This window comes from Pleurodeles waltl, chromosome 12 (genome assembly GCF_031143425.1).
Source record: "Pleurodeles waltl isolate 20211129_DDA chromosome 12, aPleWal1.hap1.20221129, whole genome shotgun sequence".
Taxonomy (NCBI): Eukaryota; Metazoa; Chordata; class Amphibia; order Caudata; family Salamandridae; genus Pleurodeles; species Pleurodeles waltl.
The window spans coordinates 315,912,335-315,937,519 of NC_090451.1; positions in this window are offsets into that span (position 1 = coordinate 315,912,335).

The window sequence follows — 25,185 nt, forward strand, 5'->3', positions numbered from 1 at the left end:
GAGGGTGTAAAACCTGGCATCTATAGTGCAAAAGCCGGCACAGAGCTCCACCATGGTGGCATCAGTGCCAGACAACTAAACGACGCTGGAACATCTTGCCGCACCTGCCTCAATCCCAGGTACGGCCACAGGTACGTCCGTACCTTTGGACTTCTTTAGTGGTAACTTTTGCTACTTGGGGTCACCATGCATCATGTCAAGGGGGGTACTCCAGTGAGAAGTCCCTGGTGGCCAAGCAGTATGGGTGAAATCTGGAGGGGAGTGTTGTTAGCTAGGAGGCTCCGCTGTATGTGCTGTGTGCATGATAAACCCTGAGCAGGGGCAATGTGAGTTGCCCACAGGAGGGGAGAAGCAAGCAAATCAGGCCTGCAGTTGAGAGCAAGTTAGGGTTGAGACTGGCACAGTCTGACCAGGGACCCCACCTGGCAGTCACAGTCACAAGGAAGTAAGTCAGGAGGGGTAAGTCCAGGAAACCCGCATTGTGGTGGTGAGGTGGGGACCGAAAGCCCACAAGGCAAGCCTCTGGTTGCAATTGCAGGGCAGTCATCACCCTGCGCATGGCAGGAGCAGCGGGAGTGTCAATGTCCTACTGGCATCTTTTAGACAAAGTTCACTGTGTCTCCAGGGTTTCCTGTTGGGTGAGCAGGACTGTAAATCTCAGCCGTGCAAGGCTGCCTATGCAGTGGCAGCAGTACTTCCAGGCCTGGTCCCCCATTGCAGTATAGAGCCTTCTCCAGCCAGCATGGTATCAGGCACCGCTGCACAAAGCAGTTGATGGGAGCAGCCCAGGCAGCCCGGCAAGGCCCGATGGCCTCGTACCTCGGGCTTACCTGCAGTCCATGTCACCACAGGGCCTGCGAGACATGGGCCAGGCCGCTAGGCACTCAATTCGATCTGGTGTCATGGAGGCTCTCAGTTGACCCCCATCTGTTGCACATCGGCCATCGGATGTCGGAGGAATAAGAGGGAGCACCCCGGATGCTCAAAGATAATGTGTAGGGCAGAGTTTGCCAGAGCTACAGCACCATGCGGCCATCGTGGTCACCGGCGTGGCCATGCCTCAATGCAACAGAACATAAACAGCAGAGTGAACAGTCACTCGTGTTCGCTGAATGTGCACATGTGGTAAGATTAATTCCCCAAAATTACTCTTAATCATGTAAGCAGGAGTAATTGTGTTATTATCGTTAATTCTGCATCAAAGAGTAATGCAGAATTACCAAAATTACTCCAGCTTAATCAACATTTCATCCAGGCCTACAGCATACCCCACTCCCAGTGAGCCCATTCAAGGACCATGTGCTTCACGCGACCATGTCTTAGGCGGGAAGGGCAAAGCAGAACCAGTTCCCACTCACATGTGGTAATAGAAGGGGAAACTTGCTCCCACCATGCATGAGCAAACAAGTAAGTGCCAGCTCCTGCATGTGGCACTGGTGCAGCATGCCAGGCAGAGCAGGAGTAGGCTCATCATGCTGTCCAATCATGGACAGCATCTTTGTGTACCCTGGGTGGGATTGGATCACTCATCTTCATCAAAAAAGACAACAATAATAAACAAAAAAGGAAAAATTTGACACGTGTCACAAGACCACACTTGTTCACAAAATGACCAGGCCAACTAAACAAATACAAATTTTCCTCCAGCTTGGAGCAAGCCATTGTGTCCTGTAGGGCTTACTCTGCATATCTTTTCTCGGCTTGTGGTGCCCCAATCTGGGCAGGGACACCACCAGTGAACCAAAGGAATGAGGTGGGGACTGAAGGAGTTCCAGCAGCTCCCCTCAATGATTTAAAACTTTCAACTCTAAGGGGGTCATTTTGACCCCGGCGGGCGGCGGTTGCCGCCCGCCTGGAGGGAACCACCATTTGGCCGCCCCGCGGTAAGGGGGTCAGAATCCCCATGGTGGCGCTGCTTGCAGCGCCGCCATGGCGGATTCGCCCAGCCGGCGGGAAATCCGGCGGGAAACCGCCGGACCCGGTTTTCTGACCGCGGCTTTACCGCCGCGGTCAGAATGGGCAAGGAAGCACTGCCAGCCTGTTGGCGGTGCTTCCGTCACCCTCAGCCCTGGCGGTCAATGAGGGCCTAAGTCTCCTGATTCATTGAATTCATGACCCCAGGAAAGTTAGTCATAGTTTTCAAAAACATTCTTAGAGCTGGAGCATTTCCTTGCGTGCACTTCAGTGGTGCACTCCTAGCGGTGGGTCCTATGGCTGCATTTTATATGGACTGAGTGCAGTAAAAAAAAGAGCCAGACACATGATTTTCAGGGCTCCAATGCTTAATTTAAAGGATATCACTGACACTTTTTATGTAAACAGTGCAATGCGTTTATTATTAATATTGGATCTAGTGATATCATGGTGATTTGTAGCATGATACCATTACTCCTATAATGTGGTGATTTTTCACCAAAGCCAGTAGACTTTCCTTATATATTGATGTGGGGAATCCTTCACAAAGTCAATAGGCCTTCCTTATCTATTGATGTGTGTGACCCCTTTGCAAAGCCAATATGCCTGTTTTTTTTTCAAATGACATCCCCATATATTGTGATTTTCTATCTGGTATGGTTGGGGGGGCTGTTTTGATTATCAGGGTCATGACTCATGAAGCGTCAAATGTGATATCAGGATGTCTTTAAAGGGTTTTCCACCTACAATATATATATATATATATATATATATATATATATATATATATATATATATATATATATATTTCTAAATAGGTGTGCACGGTTTAATATTGTATGTGTCATAAATATTAAGTTTATTTTTTCAAAGAAAAAGTACTGACTGACTGACAGTCAATTTTGAGTGTTGTTATTGCGTAACAGCAAATTGGGATTGGTAGCCCACACCACCTCTACTGAATAGGCTTTGTACGGCTCTTCTTTGCTATCTTGAAAGAGTGAAGACCTACAATGGGGTGGTGGGTTCGAAAGTAAGGCGACAATTGTGGACCTGTTGATTGCACAAGCTTCCCTTCCTGCACAACTAATAACCCAGTCACTTTTAATCAGCAACATGAATGGTAGTCTTCAGCCAACACGTCCTCATGGTTTGCAAAAACATTATGCTCAGATGCAGAAATAAACTACACCATATTTGCAAAGATATGCTACAGCTGACGCCACCTAGTCCGAGTCCTAGGCTTGGACACACAAAACATGTCAGGAACCTTTGACATAATTCATTTACTTTGGCATCAATCAATATGATAAAGAGGAGGGTACAGCTATTGTTTTTGTCAGAACCATTCTTTCTGTAACTAGTATTTTGCAAACATTACAGAGTAACTTCCTTTGACTTACTAGTGCCCCAGCAGATGACAGGATGACACAACCTAGGAAGGATTAAGCAGACAGATAAATAAGTTTGTGAATAATATTATATTGTTATTTGTAAATGTAATACAATTTGTCATAAGCAAACATCAACATCTGTGAAACATACATTCTGTTCATGGTCATGATTTTATTTAAGGTATTGCAAATATACTAGTGCATATTCAAAAACACTTTGAATATAAAGAAAAAAAACGGAATCTGAAATTTTAAGGGATTCTGTTAATGGTCTTGATTTTATTTAAGGTATTGCAAATATACTAGTGCATATTCAAAAACACTTTGAATATAAAGAAAAAAAACAGAATCTGAAATTTAAATTGTGGAATCATAGCATAAATTCTAAAAAATTGTATGTCTTTGGGAATTCAAGCACATTTTCTTTACACTCACTTACCATCAGAGAGATATATTTTCATGACTTTAATCCTGAGGTCAGTGCCTTTGTCCTTACTGACAATTTGCTGATGCATGCTACACACATCATTTTGGTGATTCAACCAGTAATCATCATCAGGGATTAATGGAATGTTTCTCCTCAGGGCAACATTGAGAAGCGTACAACATAACACATCAATCTTGCTCACCTTGCCAGGAGAGAAGAGTGCTCATCCAGTCTTGTCTATGCCCCTGAACTGGGAATTCAGGTGCCCAAAAGCATACAATACAGGATCACTCATTCACACGTGGACATCATTGAAGCAGACACCCCGGTGTTATTGGGTGTCTCAGAAATGTTAAAAGATAGGTACAACTTGGATAATCTGATTTCCCTGAAAAATATAATTGTGAAAGCAAATGTCAGTAAAATTATGTTTGGGAAGCACAATTTGCTGCCAAACATGTACGTCAACATAATGTTTGAAACTTACCAACAAGCCACACCCTTCTTGGTGCATGGTCTGTCATCTGTTGTTTACTTGTACATATAGTTAGTTTTTTAAAATGGTATGATGTTTGCCATGTACTTGCTTATCTTAACCAATACCTTCCATTTTCAGATACAATGATTTTCTTTTGTGTTGCACTATGGGAGGTGTAGTTCATTCTCTTTCCTATATGTTTTAGAGGAACTGGTGGTGTTGTGATGGTCTAATTCAATCAATCAATCAGGTCTGAGAAAGTGCAGCTTGTCAACCCAAGGGTTCTCCAGGCGCTGTTGGAATACAGCAAGCTTTGGTCGGGTGGAGATGTTGGTCGAAGAACCAAGTCTTGGGCTGGTTCCTGAACTCCTGTAGGAAAGGGAAGGTTTGCAGATGGAGGGGGAGTTTGTTCCAGGCCTTGGCAGCAATGTGACAGAAGGAACGGCCTCTGGAGCGGTCACCCTAAATGCAGGGGATATGGGAAAAGGCAAGGGGGGGTCTCTTGTTGGTTGGTGGAAGAAGAGGTTGTTGAGGTAGGCAGGCCTGAGTTTTGGAGGGCTTTGTAGGCATGGGCGAGGAGCTTGAAGAGAAATCTTTGCTGGACGGGGAGCCGGGGGGGAGCCCTGAGGTGAGAGGTGATGCTGGTTCTTCTGGGGAGGTTGAAGGTAAGTCAAGCAGCTACATTCTAGGTGGTCTGGAGGTGGTTTATGAGTTGTTTCATGGTTCTGGCATAGAGTGCATTGCTGTAGTTGAGCCAGCTGGTGATGAGGGCCTGGATGATAGTTTTTGCTGGCTGATAGCCAGATCCAGGGGTAGATATTTCGGAGCATGCGGAGGATGTTGAAGCAGGTGGTGTAGACAAAGTTGATCTGTTGCTTCATTGTCAGCTTGATGTCTGGCACGATTCTGAGGTTGAATGCATGTCTGGTGGGGATGGGCAGAGGGTTGAGGCTGGTAGGCCACCATTTGTCATTTAAGGGAGAGGGCCTGTTCCTGAAGATGAGGACCTTTGTTTTATCTGAATTAAGCTTGAGACAGTTGGTCTTCATCCACAGGGAGATGTCGGTCATGGTGTTTTGGAAGTTGGTCCTCGTGGTGACGGTGTCATCTGTAAGTGATAGGACAAGCTGGGTGTCATCGGTGTAAGAGATGATGTTGAGTCCACAGGTGCAGGTGATGGCTGTGAGAGGTGTCATGTAGGTATTGAAGAAGGTGGGGCTGAGGGAGGAGCCCTGGAGTATGCCTCAGATGATGTCTTTGGGTTCAGAAATAAAGGGAGGTAGGTGGATCCCCTTTGTTTGGCCAGAGATGAAGGAGGATATCCAGCTGAGTGCATTGTTTTGAATGCCGATGCAGTGTTGTCCGGCGATGAGGGGGAGGTGGTGTCGAAGGCTGCGGATAGGTCGAGGAGGATGAGGGCAGCAGAACCTCCCTGGTCAATGAGGCAACTGATTTAATCTGTGACTGTGACAAGGGCCGTTTCTGTGCTGTGATTAGGTCTGAATCCAGTTTGAGAGGAGTCTAGCATGCGGTCACCTTTGAGGAAGATTGTGAGCTAGTGGTTGATGGCTTTTTCCAGTACCTTTGTGGGGAAGGGAAGGAGTGAGATGGAATGGTATCTTTTGAGCTCTTAGGTGTTGGCTGAGGGTTTCTCCAGGAGTGTTTGACCTCATCATGTTTAATGGCATCAGGGACGGTGGCCATAGAAATGGAAGTGTTGATGATTTCTGTGAGTGTGTCTCCAATCACTTCACTTCCAAGGTTGTAGATGTGGTGTGAGCAAGGGTCTGAGGGGGATCTGGAGTGGATGTAGGGCATGATGCAGATGGTGTCCTCTGTGGAGAGTTGTCTCTAGTTGGAGAGCAGGTGGGGAGTGTAGTTTTGGGTGCAGAGGTGGTCAAGGATCGTGGGCTGGGGGTTGAAGTTGTTGTAGTTGTCAATGAACTTGTGGTGAAAATAGTCCAACTGCTTGTTGCAGAGGGCTTGGAATGGGTGGATCCAGTTTTCTGTGGTGGAAGGGTGGGAGAACTCTCTAATGATGCTGAAGTGCTCTTCGATGTGGTTTGCGTTTGCCTTGATGCGGGTGTGAGTGCTTCTTTTTTGGTTTCTCTGAGTCTGTGGTGGTAATTGTTGAGGGTAGATCTGTAGGCACTGAGGTTGGCGGATGTCTTATTGGTGATGTAAGTGTGTCATCCCCTTGATCAAGTTTTAAGTTAATTTTATTGCTATAGATCTCATCGGAGATTAACAATATATACAATTATAGATTGTCAATTGAAAGTCAAGTAAAAAAACATAATTACCTCTGCAGAATCATGCTATTAATATATTGGTTAAACTGATTTGAAAAACGTATGCAGATTGTAACACACAAATTCATTAGGTGGTGTCAGTGATTGGGTTGTGGAAATGGGCTACATGGTTAAATTAAATGATTGTGGTGTGTGTGGTCAGTGGTTAAAATGGGATCAGGGATAAGCTTACAATAGTTGTGTGATTTACTAATGGAGATATCATTAGTATGCATTTCTTATGTAAAAACTGCAAAGCAGCTCACTTATAGAGTGCTACCATTACATCTGTATTACTGTGTAGTTTTATGAAACAAAACTGCATTTACTTACTGACCTAAGATGTGAAAGGCATTAAAAGTGAGCATTTGAAATAGATATGTAGTGTGAGATATGTGAGCAGACAGGGAGATAGGTTAAAAGTTTGTTAGATATCATTTGGTACACATAAAGGTATGTGTAGTGCCATTGGTGTTAACACAGTGCATTTAAAAATAGTGTAAAAATGTGCACTTATTTTCTATTATGTTGTGCATTGTGTTGTTGTTCACCTGCCACTGTCAGATAGTGTTGCAGGGATTGGAGTAACAGGGATGTATTGTTAGAGTTGGCTTTGTGGTTGTTATGGGCAGGGTTTGGTTGTCTATACTCTTTTTCCTCCAAGAACAGTATGGAGGATAAACTGCCAAGTTTCTATGGTCAGAAATAATTCTCTAACTACTGTAAATGAAGTAGTGCCTTTTCATCACTCCCACTGCCAAAGTTTGGGGTATACCACCACTGACTTAGCAAAGAAAATGCAATGGAGGGCAGTGGATTTTTGATAGACTTTTGTCCATCAAACCACAATACTCTACATTTGATAAACTGGCCTCCATGGTGGTGGACGGGTGAACTAGCAGTTTTTGATTACCTACCAATATCCATCAAACTCTAAATCAGGCCCTTGGTTGGCACTGACAATTTGCAAGCAGTTTATGTGCAAGTTCATTCTTCCTTGTGAGACACACATTTTTAATGTGCAAATGCATACGATGCTTAGCTTTTTCTCTCTAGTGCTCTGAAACTGTGTTGTGCTGGTGTTATAAATTGAGTTTCTGGTTGGTGATGTATGCCCCCTTCCAAGCAAGAACCACATTCTAGTCAGGGTAAGTCAGATAAACACCATAGATTAACCTGTGCTCCCCCTCTAGTAGCTTGGCACAGAGCATTCAGGCTTAATGTAACAGGCAATGTGTAAAGTATTTGCACAACACTTCAAACAGTAAAACAGTGAAAACACCACACAAAAGGACACCACAACTTGTTAGAAAAGTAGACCTTAATTTTATAAGTAAAACAAGACCAAAATAACAAAGATCCAATAAGAAGTAAAGATATGAATTTATTTTTATACATTAAAATGTTATATAGTGCATAAAAGATAAAAGTGTCAACCAATCTATCTGGTCACGCTAGACTCAGTGAACTCCAAAGGTTCATGCTGATCTTGAAAGAGCACAGGTCAGATACTGTTCCAGGTAAGTTCTGCTGAAGTTTTGCCTTCTCAGAATTGAGCCTAAAGTCCAGTTCGCAGGGAAGATGTTCACTGGGAGCAAGGAGAGCGTCGCTCGCGGTGGCCCAACGGGCGTGAAGAGTCAGCCAGCCGGCGCAGAGTAGCAGACTGGAGCTTCGCAGTTGGGAGTGATGATGCTTGCTGTGCAAAGAGACAAACTTGCAGTGGCTCATGCTGACTCTTCATGTGAGTGGTGAGGTTCTGGTTCAAGAGGGCACTGATTGCAGGAGCCACAGGACCACTTTCAAGAGTCAATAACTGAGGGGTTGGCTACTGTAGGTCAGGATCTGATTAAAGACAGGCCCAGGAGCTGTAGCATGAGTGTTGGAAGCCTTGTGTGCCCATGAGACTTCAGAATAACAGGAAGCAAGTCAGCAGATCCTCTGGGTCTGGATTGGAGTGCTTCAGATCCAGTCATTTTCACTACCAGGGAAATAGGGCAGTAGGCAGCAGCAGAGTAGGAGTCCAGCAGACTGACAGTCCTTTCAGCAGCATAGCAGTTCTTCCTCCTCGCAGAGTATCTTCAAGTCCAGAAGTGCACTGAGTTGGTGGTCTCAGAGGTCCAGTACTCATACTTATAGTTGTACCTTTGAAGTGGGAAAAACCTCAAAGAAATGTAATTGAAGTACACAGAGGTCTTTCCTTCCTGCCCTGGCACCAGAACCACTACAGGGGGCATGCATCCCTATGTGTGGGGCAGAACACTGCCCACTCAGGTGTGTCAGCCCCTCCCTCCCATCTTTCCCAAGATGGATCATCAGGATGCTTATGGCTTATCAGTCACACCTAAGCTTCTTTTGTTTGTGGCTGTCTAGAGGTGTTGAGCAAGTCCAGCTGTCACCCCACCACAGACGTGTATTGGAGACAGGCAGCAGTTATCATGTGACTACAGTAAGAATATGCAAACTTTCTAAAAGTGTGATTTTCAGAACTGCAATTTATAATCCAATTTTACCTCAAGTTGTGATTTTAAATTGTGAGTTCAGAGACACCAAACTTGCCAACCTTATATCTTCCAGATTGGTTATTACACTTGGAAGATGTAATAAGGAAATCTCAATGTTATCCTATGGGAGAGATCGACCGTGCAGTAATGAACAATTAATTGTGGAGATTTTCACTACCAGGGCATGTAAAACCTAAAGGTACATGTCCTACGTTTTACATACATTGCATCCTGCCCTGTGGGCCATATAGAATGTACATTAGGGGTGACATGTGTGTACAAAGTGAAGGTTTAGGCCTGGCAAAATTGTCAAGTATGAACAATTTGAATTGATGGTGTGCATTCTATCACTTACATATATCAAGAAGTTTAACCTGCCAAAGCGACATGGCAGTTTAAAACTGCACACACTGAGACATGGTTAATAGGCTATGTAAGTGGATGGCACAATCAGTGCTACAGACCCACTAGTAGCATGTAATTTACAGGCCCTGGGCACAGGTAGTGCACTTTACTAGGGTCTTATAAATAAATTAGATGTGCCAATTGGGTATGAGCCAATGTTACCATGTTTAGAGGAGAGAACATATGCACTTTACCACTGGTTAGCAGTGGTAAAGTAGCAGTGGTAAAGTGCTCAGAGTTCTAGCACCATCAAAAATGACGTCATGAAAAGAGGAGGAAGAAGGCACAAAGTTTGGGTTGACCCTTAAGAGAAGCCCATTTTCCAAAACCACCTTTCTCTATTTGTCACTATATTTCTGTCTTTCTCTTACTCCTCCTTTCCCCCTCTTGTATTTTTCTCCCTCATGCTATGGGTTAAGGTTGGATCAGGAAAAATAAGTGCTGAACAAATGTGAGTGAAGGTGGGCCACACTGGCAACCACTGGCTCAACCTAATCAATGCTTGAGTGTCCCGACTTTCACGTGGAAGTACGTGTTCAAAACTCTGCCTCTGCGCACTTTTTCAGGGAAAAGTATGCAGCTTGGCACTCCACCACATATAATACATGCGTTCCGGCACCCAGGGACATTTTCCAAAACCCAAAGCTCTGCTGTGATCCATCAGAATCTATGTACCTGGTTTGATCTATTTTCTAAAATGAGTGGAGTCACACAAAAACTCTTAAAGCAATATAATTTCCTTATTTAGCCCTGGGCACTTTAGAAGCTGCAGATTAAAAAGGCATCAGAACTGGACTGCAGCATCATGAGACTCTGAGTAGCATACCTAAAATTAATCGAGATATCAACATTTTGCTACTAAGACACTTTTAACACAGTGCTTTAAAGGAGATTGCTCTTGAAAAAGCACATAGGCCACAATGAGATATAATTACCTGCTAATTTGTTGAATATTGAGCTTAATTGGAGACCAATCACCCCCGTTATCATTAATAGCTACATACTGTAATTAAAAACAAAAACACTTGCACTTGCAGACCCAGTCCTTTGTAAACATTGTTATCCAGTGATCCATCAACCGCAGCTCCATTGAGTTACGCAGTTCTTATAAAATCCAAGTAAACATGATAAAATATAAGATTCAAGAAACAATCCCGAGGCTAAAGAGTTCATTTTTGGTCATCCCTAATGTGTATTTATTCTTACAGCAAATGTGAACAACAACATTTGCCTCGATGGCTCTTTATTAATTTTAGGATTTTTGCTAATGGTCCCATGATACAATATGACAGCATAAATTGATTAAAATATGACCAGGAAAGTGAACTGGGCAATAAATTATAAGGAAACTGTTAGAGCAGAGAAAATAAGCAATCTGTTTGAGGCTAAAAAGGTTGTCTATTTTTCATGTTTACCTCAATGTGCTTCTTCCGTGTTCATAATTTCTGCCCTATCATCAATCATTGTCAGTTTGAAAAAGTACCATAGTTAGGGTCATTTATCCAGACCTATTCGAGTTTAAAATTATGCAGCTTCAGTCAAATATACATGAATAAAGACTGTCATTTCTGATTAATGGCACACGACTAGAATGTCTGACAAAATGGTTTTGCTTTATAAAAAGGTTAAGATGTGTTTCTTTTTCCATCATATCTCACCCTTTTCTAAAGGAAACAGGTTTTACGCACATTATGAGAGTGACAGAAACAATTGCAGGACATTCCTGTTTTAACATTTTGATGACAATTTAGTGATTTACTTTTAGAGGGCCGAAATTACATTTTTGTGAGCTTGATTCCATGCGCCTTTTTTATTTTAATATGCGCAGGTTAACAAATGGTTACCTTTAGCAGCTGTGGTCAGAGTCGGACTGGGACTGAAATTTGGCCCCGGCATCAAATTAAACGTCTACTTTAAGGGGATCAGACAACTAAAAATGTGAGCCACATTGAAAATCAGGGCAGTTTAAATATTTTAAAGACAACCTGCAAAGGAGTTTTCCAAGATATGGGCGACTGCATGCCTTTGTGCTTGCTGTGGGCAATGTTTGTGGTTATATCAGAGACATCATGAGTAGAAAATTGGGCCACGAGACCATAAAACAGGCCCACAAACAACCTGAAAATCAGCCCAATCAATGACTGGTCAAAGCAGAGGAGGGGAGGGTGGAGAAGGTTGGGGGGGAAGGTGCTGCTGCTGCTCGAACAGCCAGGTCTTAAGAAGGTGAGAAGGTAAGGATGTCTTTGGTCTGACGCAGGTGGGTGGGAAGAGTGTTCCACGTTTTGGGAAGGTGTGAGAATGATCTACCCCCGGTTGTAGTTCTGCAGACGCGTGGGATGGTTGCGAGGGCGAGGCCGGCGGAGCGGAGATGCTGGGTTGGGGTGTAGAAGGAGAGTCGTCTGTTGAGGTATTCTGGTCCGGTTTTGTGCAGTGCTTTGTGAGCGTAGGTGAGGAGTTTGAAGGTGATTCTCTTGTTGACTAGGAGCCAGTGTAGGTTTTTCAGGTGGTCTGTGATGTGGCAGTGGTGGGGGAGATCCAGAATGAGGCATGCGGAGGCGTTCTGGATGCGTTGCAGCCTCTTCTGGAGTTTTGGCCGTGGTTCCTGCATAGAGGGCATTGCCGTCTTGTCGGAATTGAGTTTGAGGCAGCTACTCTTCATCCATTCGGCGATGGCCTTCATTCGTTCGTGGAGGTAGATCTTGACGGAGTCTTAGGTGAAGGAGAGGATCAGCTGGGTGTCATCAGCGTATGAGATGATGTTGAGGTTGTGGGATCGGGTGATGTTAGCGAGCGGGCCATGTAGACGTTGAAGAGGGTCAGGCTGAGAGACGAACCCTGGGGTAGGCCGCAGATAATTTTGGTGGCCTCCGAGCAGAATGGGGGGAGGCGGACTCTCTGGATTCTGCCGGTGAGAAAGGAGGTGACCCATTCCAGGGCACCGTCGCAGATTCCAGCATTGCTGATGCATGAGCGTGGGTTGTGGTGGCAGACGGTGTTGAATGCAGCCGAGAGATCCAGGAGGATTAGGCCGCGGTTTCGCCGCTGCCCAATGTGGTTCTGATGTCGTCTGTGGCGGCGATGAGGGAGGTTTCGGTGCAGTGGTTGCTGCGGAATCTGGAAGGTCCAGGGTGCGGTTCTCCTCTATGAAGCGGGTTAGGTGTCTGTTGGCGGCCTTCTTGATTACTCTTGCTGGGAAGGGGAGCAGGGAGATAGTCCAGAAGTTCTTGAGGTCCTTTGGGTCCGACTTGGGTTTTTTGATCTTGGCGTGTTTCCAGCTCTCCGGGAAGGTGGCAGACTCAAAGGAGCTGTTGATGATCTTCCGTAGTTGGGGTGCGATGATGGAGCTTGCTTTGTTGAGGATGTGGTGAGGGCAGGGGTCAGATGGAGAGCTGGAGTGGATGTTGTTCATGATTTCGATAGTGTTGTTGTCGTTGACAGGGGTCCAGGAGAGCAGTAGGTTTGTCGGAGGTGAATCTGTTGTATTGGTGGTTGCCAGGGGGGGTCTGGGTGTGGGAGATGTCATGGATGTCTGCAATCTAGCGGTGGAAGTAGGAGGCTAGTGAGTCGCAGAGGTCTTGGGATGGCGTGATGGCGTTGGCATTGGAGCTGGGGTTGGAGAGTTCCTTCATGACATTGAAGAGCTCCTTGTAGCTGTGTGCGTTGTTGTTGTTTCGGTCTTTGAAGGTGGTTCTTTTGGTGGCTCAGATGAGTTGTTGGTGTCTGCGGACGGCGTTTTTGTAGGCTGTGTGGTTGTCCAGAGTCTGATCTTAGCGCCACTTTCTTTCGAGTCTTCAGCAGCTTTGCTTAGATTAGGGTGACTTGTAGGCATTAACAAAAAATGTTTCAGCTTGGCAAAAGTTTTTTTTGCATATTGAAATGGCAGTTTAGAACTGCATACACAGTCTGCAGGTGTGGGCCTGGGGCCCTTTTCCAGTGATACTAAAGTGGATGGCACAGTGAGTACTGCAGCCCCCTTGTAGCATTTCATTTACAGGGCATAGATAAATTTAGTAGCACATTCTAGGGATGCATAAGTAAATTAAATGTGGCAATTAGGTGTATGCCAATTTACCTATCTTAAAAGAGAGATCACAAGCACTCTACCTCTGGTTGGCATAGGTAAAGTGCACAAAGTTCTGGGGCCAGCAGAAACAGGTACAGCAAATGAAGGCAAACATCTGGGGAAATACCCCTTAAAATATGGTGCTCTCCAAGAGTAATTCCAAACCAATAATACATTATGTCAAATATTCCTGATATACTCTAAAGTCCATATTAACCCCTTCACCACCAAGGACGAAATGGTTACGTCCGGTGGTGCAGCGCTGGTGCGCCACGGGCATAACCATTACGTCCTGATACCAGGCCACAGAGGGAGCACTAGTGTTCCCCTCAGGAGCCTCCCACCCCCCTCCACTGGGCAGGGATGGAAGGGGAATTGCTTCCCCTTGCAAACCCACCCCCTCCCCCGATGACGTCAGTGTGCAATTGACCTCATCAGAGGTCACACCCATGCTCGATCAGAAGAGAAATGCTTGCATTTCTCTTCCAATTGGGGGGGTGAGGGCGAGCAGAGAGATATGCAATGGTAAAGTAAGGCTTTTCCTTTCATGTCTTTCTGAGCATTTCTGCAGACCAATCATAAAGCGACCAGGCTGCAGAAATGCCCAGTAGACAACAAGGAGTTTATTTTTATTTTTATAAACAATGAAGGAGAGTGACCTCTTGTACAAGGGTCACTCCCTTGGGAGGCTTTTTTATTAGGTCTTTTCTGCCCCTTGGGGGCAAAAGCCATTAGGCACCAGGGATCATTTTTTTCTTACTTTTTTTACATGTGGGAGGGGGTCGCTCCCCTGAGGGGCAAATCGTTTTTAGGCTATTTCTGACCCCCTTGAGGGCTGATCAGCCTATTTTTATTAGGCCAATCTGCCTTCAAGGGGGACAGAAACCACTAGACACCGGGGATTTTTTTTTTTTACATCAATTTCTCGCAAGGGGTGCTACTCTTTGAGTAAGAGTCACTCCCCCAGTGGGCAAATTTATTTTAGGCCATTTCTGCACCCCCTTGGGGGCTGATCGTCCTATTTTAATTAGGCTGATCTGCCCCCAAGGGGGACAGAAACCATTAGGTACAAGGCAGATCGGCCTATTTTTGTAATACCCATCTGCCCCCAAGTGGGGCAGAAAGCCCACCAGAGACCAGGGAAGACTTTTTTTCAAAAAAAGACGGTGGGGGTATGGCCATACCCCCACCCCAAATAAATAGGGACAAAGTTGTTCTTCCCACGGGTGGGCAGATGGGGCAATTACCCCCAATTCACTCCCCAGGGGGGATAGAAAGCCTACTAGATGCCAGGGAATTTACAAAATAAAATAGTGGGGTGGTGACTACCAACCAGTTTGGGCCCGGTTATGTCCCCACCCCAATTGAAGGAGGTAACAGTCATTCAGCTCTCCCCCCGCACACTAAAAGATCTCATGCTAATGGCAAGCAAGCGAACATTTGATTATTTTGGGTTTTGGTTTTACATTTGGACCATGAGAGCTTGTCAAAGTCTCTAAATCGTCCCACTTGGAATGATGAGGGCTGCACTTATTGGACTTTGGGATGCTGCAATATAGAAAAATCTACGAGATCTAGACACATCTGAAAACTAAATATCTGGGTGAGTCCAGGGTCGTGTGCTTCACATGACCCCGTACCATTTTCTTACCCACAATGCCCTACAAACCTCCAACTTTGCTTGAAATCACACATTTTTTACACATTTTTGTGATGGAACCGTCCAGAATCTGTTGGAATCCACAAAATTTCTACCACCCAGCATTGTCTATACCAATAAAAATTCTGCCCCACTTGTCAGCCTAACAACATTTTTTTCAAACTGCCCTTTTGGACCCGCTATGGTTCCTCCTCAAGTTTGACATGTTTTTGGCTCTTCCCTGTCACAGGCGCTAGGCCCACCTACACAAGTGAGGTATCATTTTTATTGGGAGATTGAGGGGAATGTTGGGTGGTATGAAATTTGTGCTGGTGCTGTGATCCCACGCAGAAATGTGGGGAAAATGTGATTTTTTAGGTAAATTTGAGGTTTGCCTAGGATTCTGGGTAAGAAACCACTGGGGGATCCATGCAAGTCACACCTCCCTGGACTCTCTCGGTTGTCTAGCTTTCAGAAATGTCTGGATTTGGTAGGTTTCTCTAGGTGGCTGCTGGGGCCAGGATCAGAACGCAGGTGTCCCCCCAGTAAAACAGGTAGTTTAGTATTTGATAATTTTGATGTGTCCACGTAGTGTTTTGGGGCATTTCCTATCGCGGGTACTAAGCCTACCCACACAAGTGAGGTACCATTTTTATTGGGAGACTTGGGGGAACGCTGGGTGGCAGGAAATTCCAGGCTCCTCTTAGATTCCAGAACTTTCTATCACCAAAATGTGAGGAAAAAGTGTTTTTTGCCAAATTGTGAAGTTTGCAAAGGATTCTGGTTAAAAAAAAAAAAAAAACCTCATGAGAGCGCCGCAAATTAATCCATCCTGGGTTCCCCTAGGTGTCTAGTTTAAAGAAATTCACAGGTTTGATAGGTTTCCCTAGGTGCCGGCTGAGTTAGACGCCAAACTCCACAACTAGGCACTTTCCAAAAAACATATCAGATTTCAATGTAAAAATGTGATGTGTCCATGTTACATTTCCTGTTGCAGGCATTAGGCCTACCCACACAAGTGAGGTACCATTTTTATCGGAAGTCTTGGGGGAAAACAGAATAGAAGAACAAGTGTTACTGCCCCTTGTCTTTCTTTACATGTTTTCCTTCCAAATGTAAGACAGTGTGTAAAAAAGATGTGTATTTGAGAAATGCTCTGTAATTCACATGCTAGTATGGGGACCCCAAAGTTCACAGATGTGCAAATAACCACTGCTTCTCCACACCTTATCTTTTGTCTATTTTGGAAATATAAAGGTTTCCTTGATACCTATTTTTCACTCTTTATATTTCATCAAATGAATTGCTGTATACCTGATATACAATGAAAACCCATTGCAAGGTGCAGCTCCTTTATTGGCTCTGGGTACTTAGGGTTCTTGATAAACCTACAAGCCCTATATATCCCCATAACCAGAAGAGTCCAGCAGACATAACAGTGTATTGCTTTCAAAAATCTGCCATAGCTGGAAAAAGTTATAGAAGAAAACGTGGACAGAAATGTCTCTTTTTTCACCACAATTTCAATATTTTTTTATTTAGCTGTTACTTTCTGTAGGAAGCCCTTGCTGAATTCAGAAGTTTGTGTACTTTTCAGAAATGTTTAGCTGTCTGAGATCCAGCATTGGTTTCATACCCATTTCTGTCGCTAACCAGAAGGAGGCTGAAAGCACACAAAATTGTAAAAATGGGGTATGTCCCAGTAAAATGTCAAAATTGTGTTGAAAAATGTGGTTTTCTGACTCAAGTCTGCCTGTTCCTGAAAGCTGGGGAGATGGTGATTTTAGCACCACAAACCCTTTAATAATGCAATTTTCAGGGAAACAAACACATTTTTTTTCTCCCAAAAACAAGATTTTTGCTGTATTTTGGCCAATTTCTTCATCTCTTCCAGAGGAATCCACAAACCCTGGGTACCTCTAGAATCCCTAGGATGTTGGGAAAAAGGACGCATATTTGGAGTGGGTAGCTTACGTGGACAAAAAGTTATGAAGGCCTAAGCATGAACTACCCCAAATAGCCAAAAAGGCCTTGTTCAGGAGGGGGGAAAGGCCTGGCAATGAAGGGGTTAAGAGGGACTGTTTATTTAGTACGTTAGAGGGTAAGTTTGCATTTCTTAGAGACTAGTGAACAAGCACACAATCAATTCTCTCAATATGATTGGATAAGGTGACTAATACTGAATTCTAACTACTTGGAATGCCAGTTACCACACAGATAATGGCTCTTGTTTGTGTTTCAGTCATGGGCATCGTGAAGTTGGTCCATATGAAAAGTAATAAAAGTTATTGTAATAAAACCAACCTTTTTCAATCACCACAACTCTACAAGAAAAATATGGCCCATGTGTTGTCTTACCTGTGTATGAATAAACTGGCACATTTGCATGTGAGAACATGTTTGTGGATTTTACATTTCTAAGGGCAACTGTAAGATTCTGTCCCCTATTCCAGAAAGGAAGTGGTCACCCAGTATAAATAAAATACTCTACAACCAGCATTTTTCAGAGGCTCAGTCAGTGAACGTTTCTACATGAAGTAGACATCTGTTTGTCATTCCAATCACCTACCTGCATTGGAATTTGCATTAATAACATGACTGACAGAATCCATATATCTGTTTAGAACCTGTATACAGGCTCACAACTTTAGTGTGTATTAGATGCCTTGTGGTGGCAATCACGCTTCTGCGAGTCTACTATAAACCCTTAGTTGAGGTCTTTGTTCACCTTTCTTCTTTTCAAACTGAACTTGAATATGAATTGTGCTTACCTGTGATGCCTTTTGAAAGTGGGTATGTCAAACATGATAGTGTTTTATATGAATGGTTTTTATTATGTAATGTTTTAGATTTGCCCGGGTATCAATTGTAACGTAATGTATTCTTGCTTTTGTATTGTATTTTTATGGTCTATTTTAATTAGATCAAATACATTTTATGACTGACTGACAGAATCTTAAAAAACAAAGTTATTGATTATCAAAAACTGAGGACCTGATTGACAAAGGTAAACTTACACTTTTTGTGGAAGTATTTTTCTTTTGACATTCACAATCTAGACTTAATAGAAAATTTACCATTGTGTAGACTCTGCAGTTGTGGCAGAGAACTCCGTATATGAAAAGGTAAACCTTCCCTTTCCTAAAATAATCAATGCAGAAAAAGATAGGACTTTCCTAAACTTACACAAAAATGTAAGTTTACCTTTCGTGACTAAGGCTCATTGTGTGAATATATATCTGTGAAAAAAGTATGTGGCACAGGTTAAAAATATCAATGACACATATGCGTGGAGTGGACCATTAGGTAATCCTAGTGGAGTCACACTAACTTAAGTCTGCCACCTCTAAATGTACTTCAAAGCCTACAGTGTTAATAATTGTACAACAAAGTAATTAGTGACCATCTTTGTGTAACACATTGTTTGTACCTGTAAAGGGCAAGTAGGGTAGTTAGTGGACAGTTAAACCAATAATTTTTTAAGTCAGCATGAAATGGTTGACAAATAAGTACCACATTAAATATAATAATATTACTTGCAAAAGGAATCTCCTGTGAATATGAAAAACTATCCCCAATGTTTACCATGCATGTATTCTCAATTCATTTCCTTACAGCGTGTCCTTTTCAGTGACTTTCCAGTTAGCCACAGCAAGTCTCCTTTCTCTCATCTTAGTGTCTTAGTAGCTATAAGGTATTCAGACATGTTTGGTGCACAGTATTTTTCTGTCTTACTAGTTAGAGTATTTCATTTCTATCTTATCATTGAATACTAGTGGTTGTAGAGTATTCAGACTTATACCCAGTAGTCTTTTTAATAGAAACTTCTCTGAATGTCATTCTCTGTGTGGTTGTTGCACTGTCTTTAGCACTTAAAAATAGTCATCATTCAGATTGTATCCTCCTATCGGACAACGTTATGTCACAGGTACATTTTCATTTTTGTCTGTATTTTACTCCTGTGTTCACTCCATCTAGATTTGTCTTTCCTCTTTGTCATTCCAACATAACCTTCCCCCCCAAAGACATTTAGGGCCTGATTTAGATCTTGGTGGGTCTGGTCCTGCAGTCGCTTTTCTGTCAATTTCTCCGCCTGCCTATTAGGTGTTCCGCCCACTTCATTTAGCTGCTGGCAGGTCAATGAACAAAAGTCCTTCAGCGTGCCACCGACTCCATCAGATTTTTCACCTGTGTCAACGGTGGCATAGACAAATGTGGCTGTCAGAGGGAGTAGAGCCAGTTTTTCCACCTGGTCAATCATAATGTGCCTTCCCCCTGACGTAACTGTGGTAGGTAAACCTCTACCCCTAAGTTGGTGGATTGGAAGGGATCTAAGGTCCTTTTTCTCTTTTTTTCACTTTCCTTTCTGTCATGAACCTGATCGTCCAACATCATCCTTTGCTGGGACAACCTGATCACAAATCAACAACATCATTGCTGGAATCAAAGGTAAGTGTCTTTTTTTACCTGCCACCTTTTGAATTTTCTGTTTACTTTAGCTCTGGGCTCATGCATTTTTAATTCACATTTACTCTCAATATTTTAATAACATGCAATGCATATGTGTGTATTGTGGTCATTTCAGAAATTAAAAGAAACACACTTGTATATTTAATTTCATATTCAAATTTGGTGCAAACTTCTCTCATGCTAATAGACACCTACACAAGAAGTGAAATTAATCTCAAAATTGAATGTGTCCTTACAGGTGTGATTAATAGTTTTTTTATAACCTACTATGTAATATACCTCTGCATTACACGTTTTTGGAACAATATAAATTTATAAAATGTAGACATTGCACGAGACAAAGCAAAACATTTGTTTACAATAAATGTAACAACACTTAAAACATCTTATATATTTATAATGTCACATGTCCCCTTTTCTGATGCATTTTCTGTATACTATTACATTTTAATTTACTCTAAATATTTTAAATGTGTGATACATATGTGTTTGTTTTTTTCACTTATCAATTTAAAATAAATATACATGTACTGAGAAAATGTTCCATAATCATGGTGAATGCTTGCACCAAATTTTCTATGCCCATTACAAATGTATATCACTAATGTTTGCACTGTGGAAATATGCTATTTAAAAAAAAAAAAACTTTGTGTTTAGTGTCATTCATGTAAGTACGTTTATGTATCTCACATTTTCTTCATTAACATTATTACTAATCAATGACTTGTAGAGGAATAATAATGTTAGGACAAGCTTTGTCAAAATAATATAATTTTATTAAGAAATTAGGGCCAGATGTAGCAATATACCAAATTGCGACTTGCAATTTGCGAGTCCCTGCGACTCGTAAATTGCAAGTCGCAATTTGGTATGCAGAAATGTGTCTCAGACACCTTCTGCGAGTCGCTATGGGGTCGCAAAGACCCACCTCATTAATATTCATGAGGTGGGTTGCAATTTGCGCCCCCATAGCGACTCTGGGCACTCACAGGGATGGAGGCCTGCTGGGAACAGCAGACCTCCATGTCCTCGACTGCTTTTAAATAAAGCAGTTTTTTTTTTTCCAAGTGTAGCCCGTTTTCCTTAAAGGAAAACGAGCTGCACTTAGGAAAAAAAAACGAAACCTTTTGTTTCTGATTTTTTCAGGGCAGGCAGTGGTCACTGCCTGCTCTGAAAAAATATTTTTGGGTCCAGTCACAAAGGGGAAGGGGTCCCATTGGGACCCCTTCCCGTTTGCCAGTGGGTTACCATCCACTTCAAGTGGATGGTAACTGCGACTAAATGGAATTGCATACCACTGCGACTCGCAAATAGGAAGGGAACACCCCTTCCTATTTGCGACTCGGAAATGCATTTTGCGAGTCGGTTCCGACTCGCAAAATGCATTTCTACATAGCAAACACGCATTTGCGACTCGCAAATGGCGATTTTCGCCGTTTGCGAGTCGCAAAGTGTTTGCTACACCTTAGATACTTATCCCAATGTTTATTTAAACATAAATATAAATGTAGGACAAAAAAGATGCACGGCATCAGCTTGTGGGTTTGTTGTCCAGAAGGTGCCTGCTAAATAAACTGTCAAGGGATATCCTTCTCAGGAAGGGGCATCTAGTAGGTACAGAGCAGGCACCTCAAGAATCCTTCTTGGGAGGGTTCGGTTTTAGTTTCAAAGGGATTAGGGACAGGTGAGACACTGGTTTGGGTGGGGTAGTTCAGGTAGGAGGCTTCAGAGAGGATTGGTTTGGGAGGAAGAGGGAGCTGTAGTGGTGGATGAATGTGTGTCTTTCTGTTTTGCAGTTGAATGTGGGTCTAGTGTATGTTGTGTATGTTTGGGTATGTGTTTTTCGACAGGTGTTTAGTGTTTGGGTGAGCATGTGCATTTGGGTTTGGTTGGTGTTGTTGTGTGAGTGCTTTTCTGTCAGTGTGTTTGGATGAGTGTGCTGTTGATGTGGTTAGTGTAGCTGTGAAGAGTGTGTATGTTTTAAAGCTACATGTGTGTCTGGTGTATGTTTGGATGTGTGTGGTTTAGTAGTTGATCAGATGAGTGTGTGCGTTTGGTTTTGATAGGTGTTGTTTTGTATGGCTTTTGTGTAAGTGTGTTTGTTTGGATAAGTGTGCTGTTGAGGTAGTTGTTGTGGTACTTGTGGATATGGTGGTGGGTGTGGTGTCACTGGGTGTAGTGGTGGTTGTGGTGTTTGTGTGTGTGTGTGGTGCTTGTGGGTGTGACGCTTTTGGTAGTGGTATCTGTGGGTGTAGTGTCAGTACTGTATGTATGTTGTTTGGGTGTTTGTGTTTGTTAGTGTTTATATGTGTATTTGTGTGTGTGAATGTGCTGCTTGTGTCTGTTGGAGTGGGTGCCTGTCAAAAAATGAGTGTGGTTGGGATAGGTGGGACTTAGGATTTTGGATAAAGAATGGGCATGTGTTGGGACACAAGGTCGGACTAGTTGGGGTGCTGCGGTCAATGCATAGGCTATTTTAGTAAGCAATCCCGGCATGCTAGACTTTGAACTATGAATAGCATCCAGAAATGCAACCATTTGTTGCATTTGGCAATTAAGGCCCTGGATGCCATTCGCATTCGCAGTCTGGCTTACAGAAATGCTGCGTAAGAGGCCAATGGCCTACTCACTGAGCATAGCCTGGGGGTTAGGTGCCTGCAGTGAAGGAGATCCCAGTCCTTTTATGGGGTTCGACTTTGGCCAACTGAAGGGGAGCAAGAGGGAGAGTGGGGATAGGTCTCTGGGTGGGGAACAAGGATGCAGAATGTACAGTTCCTGTAGAGTCAGCCACCACTAGGGACTGTTCACTCTTGGAGGCCTCCAAAGATGATGAAGAGCTGGTGGCCTCTGTTGTAGTCCCCTCTCCCTCCATGCCACCATGACCATTGGTGTCCAATGTCTCACCACTGGACACGGAGTGTCCATCTGCTTCCCTGCCCTCATGGACAATGTCCCCTTCACCTGTTTCCGGAAGATGCTGAAAAGACAGATACAACAGTTTTATTGTATCTGTATAAATCCAAATCTGTTTTTTTTTAACAAGACATTTTCCTAGTTCTCATATTTAACCTTCTTCAAGGCATCCAAACATAGGTTTACTTTATCCATTTTCGCATGCATGTAGGTAACCGCTTCAGAACCCATTTGTTTATAGTTTTACAATTTCCAAACAATGCTCCCATATAATTTTTTATCATTTCTCTTAACCACCTTCAAAATTCTTCAGGAATTAACACCTCTGAGTAGTTGTGATTGGTTGTTTAGAATAGTAAACTTACATCACAAAAAGCAATATCAAATAAAACATTTTTGTCCATTGCACATTATCTATCTGCAAAAGTCCCTTTAGCTAATCTATTTTTGCTTATTATTGATAAGGACATAAAAAAGTTGCCTTAGGGTATGTGCTACTATGTCTCCAAAATGTCCACATTCCTGTCTTTATTCATTAAGGTATTCCCATCAAAATAATAAAAAATAAAAAAACAGACTGGCTTATGTGCACATTTGTAAAGAAGTAATACATCATGCTAACGTGTCACTTTTAACATAAATTTACTTGAATTTTTTAGCAAAAGCATATTTGTAATATGTTTTTACTAAAAAGTGTTGCCAGTTTTTCTCCTGTCTTTAGTCATTGTGGCTGACATGCTCACTATGGTTTGTCTATAATGCAAACTCACCAATGTCACGTTTGGGACATCCACTGTATCATAAGTGCATTTTCTACTATGTCACTTGTAATCAGGTCAATGTAACCTCCTTCACAATTGTGACAATTGTTATGGAGCATTACTTTGAACACAATCATAAATTGTGGCCTGTTTGGTACAACTGTCTGTTGTAACATCAAACTAATATAGATTTTTCTCTTAGGCATTTGTCTGCTTAAAACAGTCCTTTGGCAGTGATCACAAATCTGGTGCAAACAGGTCTCATTTAACAAGAATACCTAAAAAAATACCTCCTTGAAGCTACTATTGGCCTCTCAACTGCCCATTAACCTATGGATAGGGCACCACAAGTGTGTGGGTCATTAGAGGGGACAGGGTATGGTGCACACCCTTCCCATGTAGGGAGGACTTGCTGAGCTGGACTTCAGCTGACTTTTTGGTCTAGCATAATCAGTTCTCCCATCTCTTCTGGCAAAGGATGACGCGCCACTTGTAAATCCCCAGGGTCCACACCTTCCTTGCGATGGCCTTCCAAATGGTTTTCTTCTGATGGACATTGACCTGTATAGATAGGAGAAATAAATGTGATTTTTTTGTGTTTTTTTGTATTAATGCAACACAATTTTGAGACAACAGTCTCACACACACTTTGAAAATGTTGGAACAGTATATTTGTTTCTTAATTTTTCTTAATTTTTCTAAAAAAAAACTTAAAATTTGTAGTAACCTGTTGAGTACCCTTATCACTTCTCATGTCCTATTCTTAATATTCCAGGCTAGTTACATGATCTAGACCAGGACCCCAACATTTTCTTGATTGAAAGCTACTTCTGGTCAGTGAAACGTCATTGTGAACTACTGAAGGCTAAACAACTTGTTCAGTGGCATTAGACACCCCCACACCCTGCTTCATTGACTTTAATCCTAATGTCCATAGAGCCAAACACTGTAGTTTGTACCAAATACTATGCTTAAGAGCACTATGAAAGGGCTGCCATGGGAGTCAGTTTGCCTCCTTTGCTGTTGCTGAGGTCCAGATGTTGTTTGATCATAGAAATTGGATGATGTTCCTGAAAAAGCCCTTCTCATGTGGGTAAATATGTCATACAGCACCCCAGGAAGGGAGCCTAAATTGGAGTTTATAGTCTCCACCTGGACATTGTGCTCCCTCTGCAACTGCTCCATAAGGACCTTGCCCATCGTGTCTTGGGACTGATGGAGGAACCCCAAGTCTTGGCTGATGGTGGCCCAGGTGACAAAGATTACCTCTCACGATCCCACACATTACTGCCCTTTGCCCTTGATCAGTGTGCCCCATCCCACTGGGTCCTGACTGAATTGAAGGTGGTGGTGGTAATGGCGGTGTTGGATCAACAACATCCAGGACTAAGGAGCACAAGGTTCGGGTGATGTTCCTTTGGACATTGGAAGTGGTGGTATCCTGAGGCTTAGGTGTGCTAACAGCTAGAGAGGGAGTTTTAGTTGTGGGCAGTGTGAGACTCACTGGAGTTGCCTGCCCAGACAAACCATGCAAACCTGGCTTCCTCATCATCTGGACTTGTAGGAGTGGAGTCCTCACTGAAGACTCAATACTTGTTCCTGGTCTGGGGTGGAGGTATCCTCAGTAGTAGATGGTTGTCTACATACTTTGGGTTAGACCTAATATGAATTACAAAAAAATCCAAATTAGAAATGTCTGGTTTATACATCACTAGGATTAAAGCTACAAATGAAACAACTTATTAGGAAAAAGGAAATTAATAGGATGATTATGGCCCTCATTACGAGGCTGGTGGTCAGGAGATCGCTAGCCTCACCGTGGCGGTCCTACCACTGCAGAGCCGACGGTGAGGAGCACCACATTGAGAGTGTAAGGCTTGGCAGGCGCCAAGCCTCCACAATCCTGCCAGACCTGTCGGTGCAGTCTCA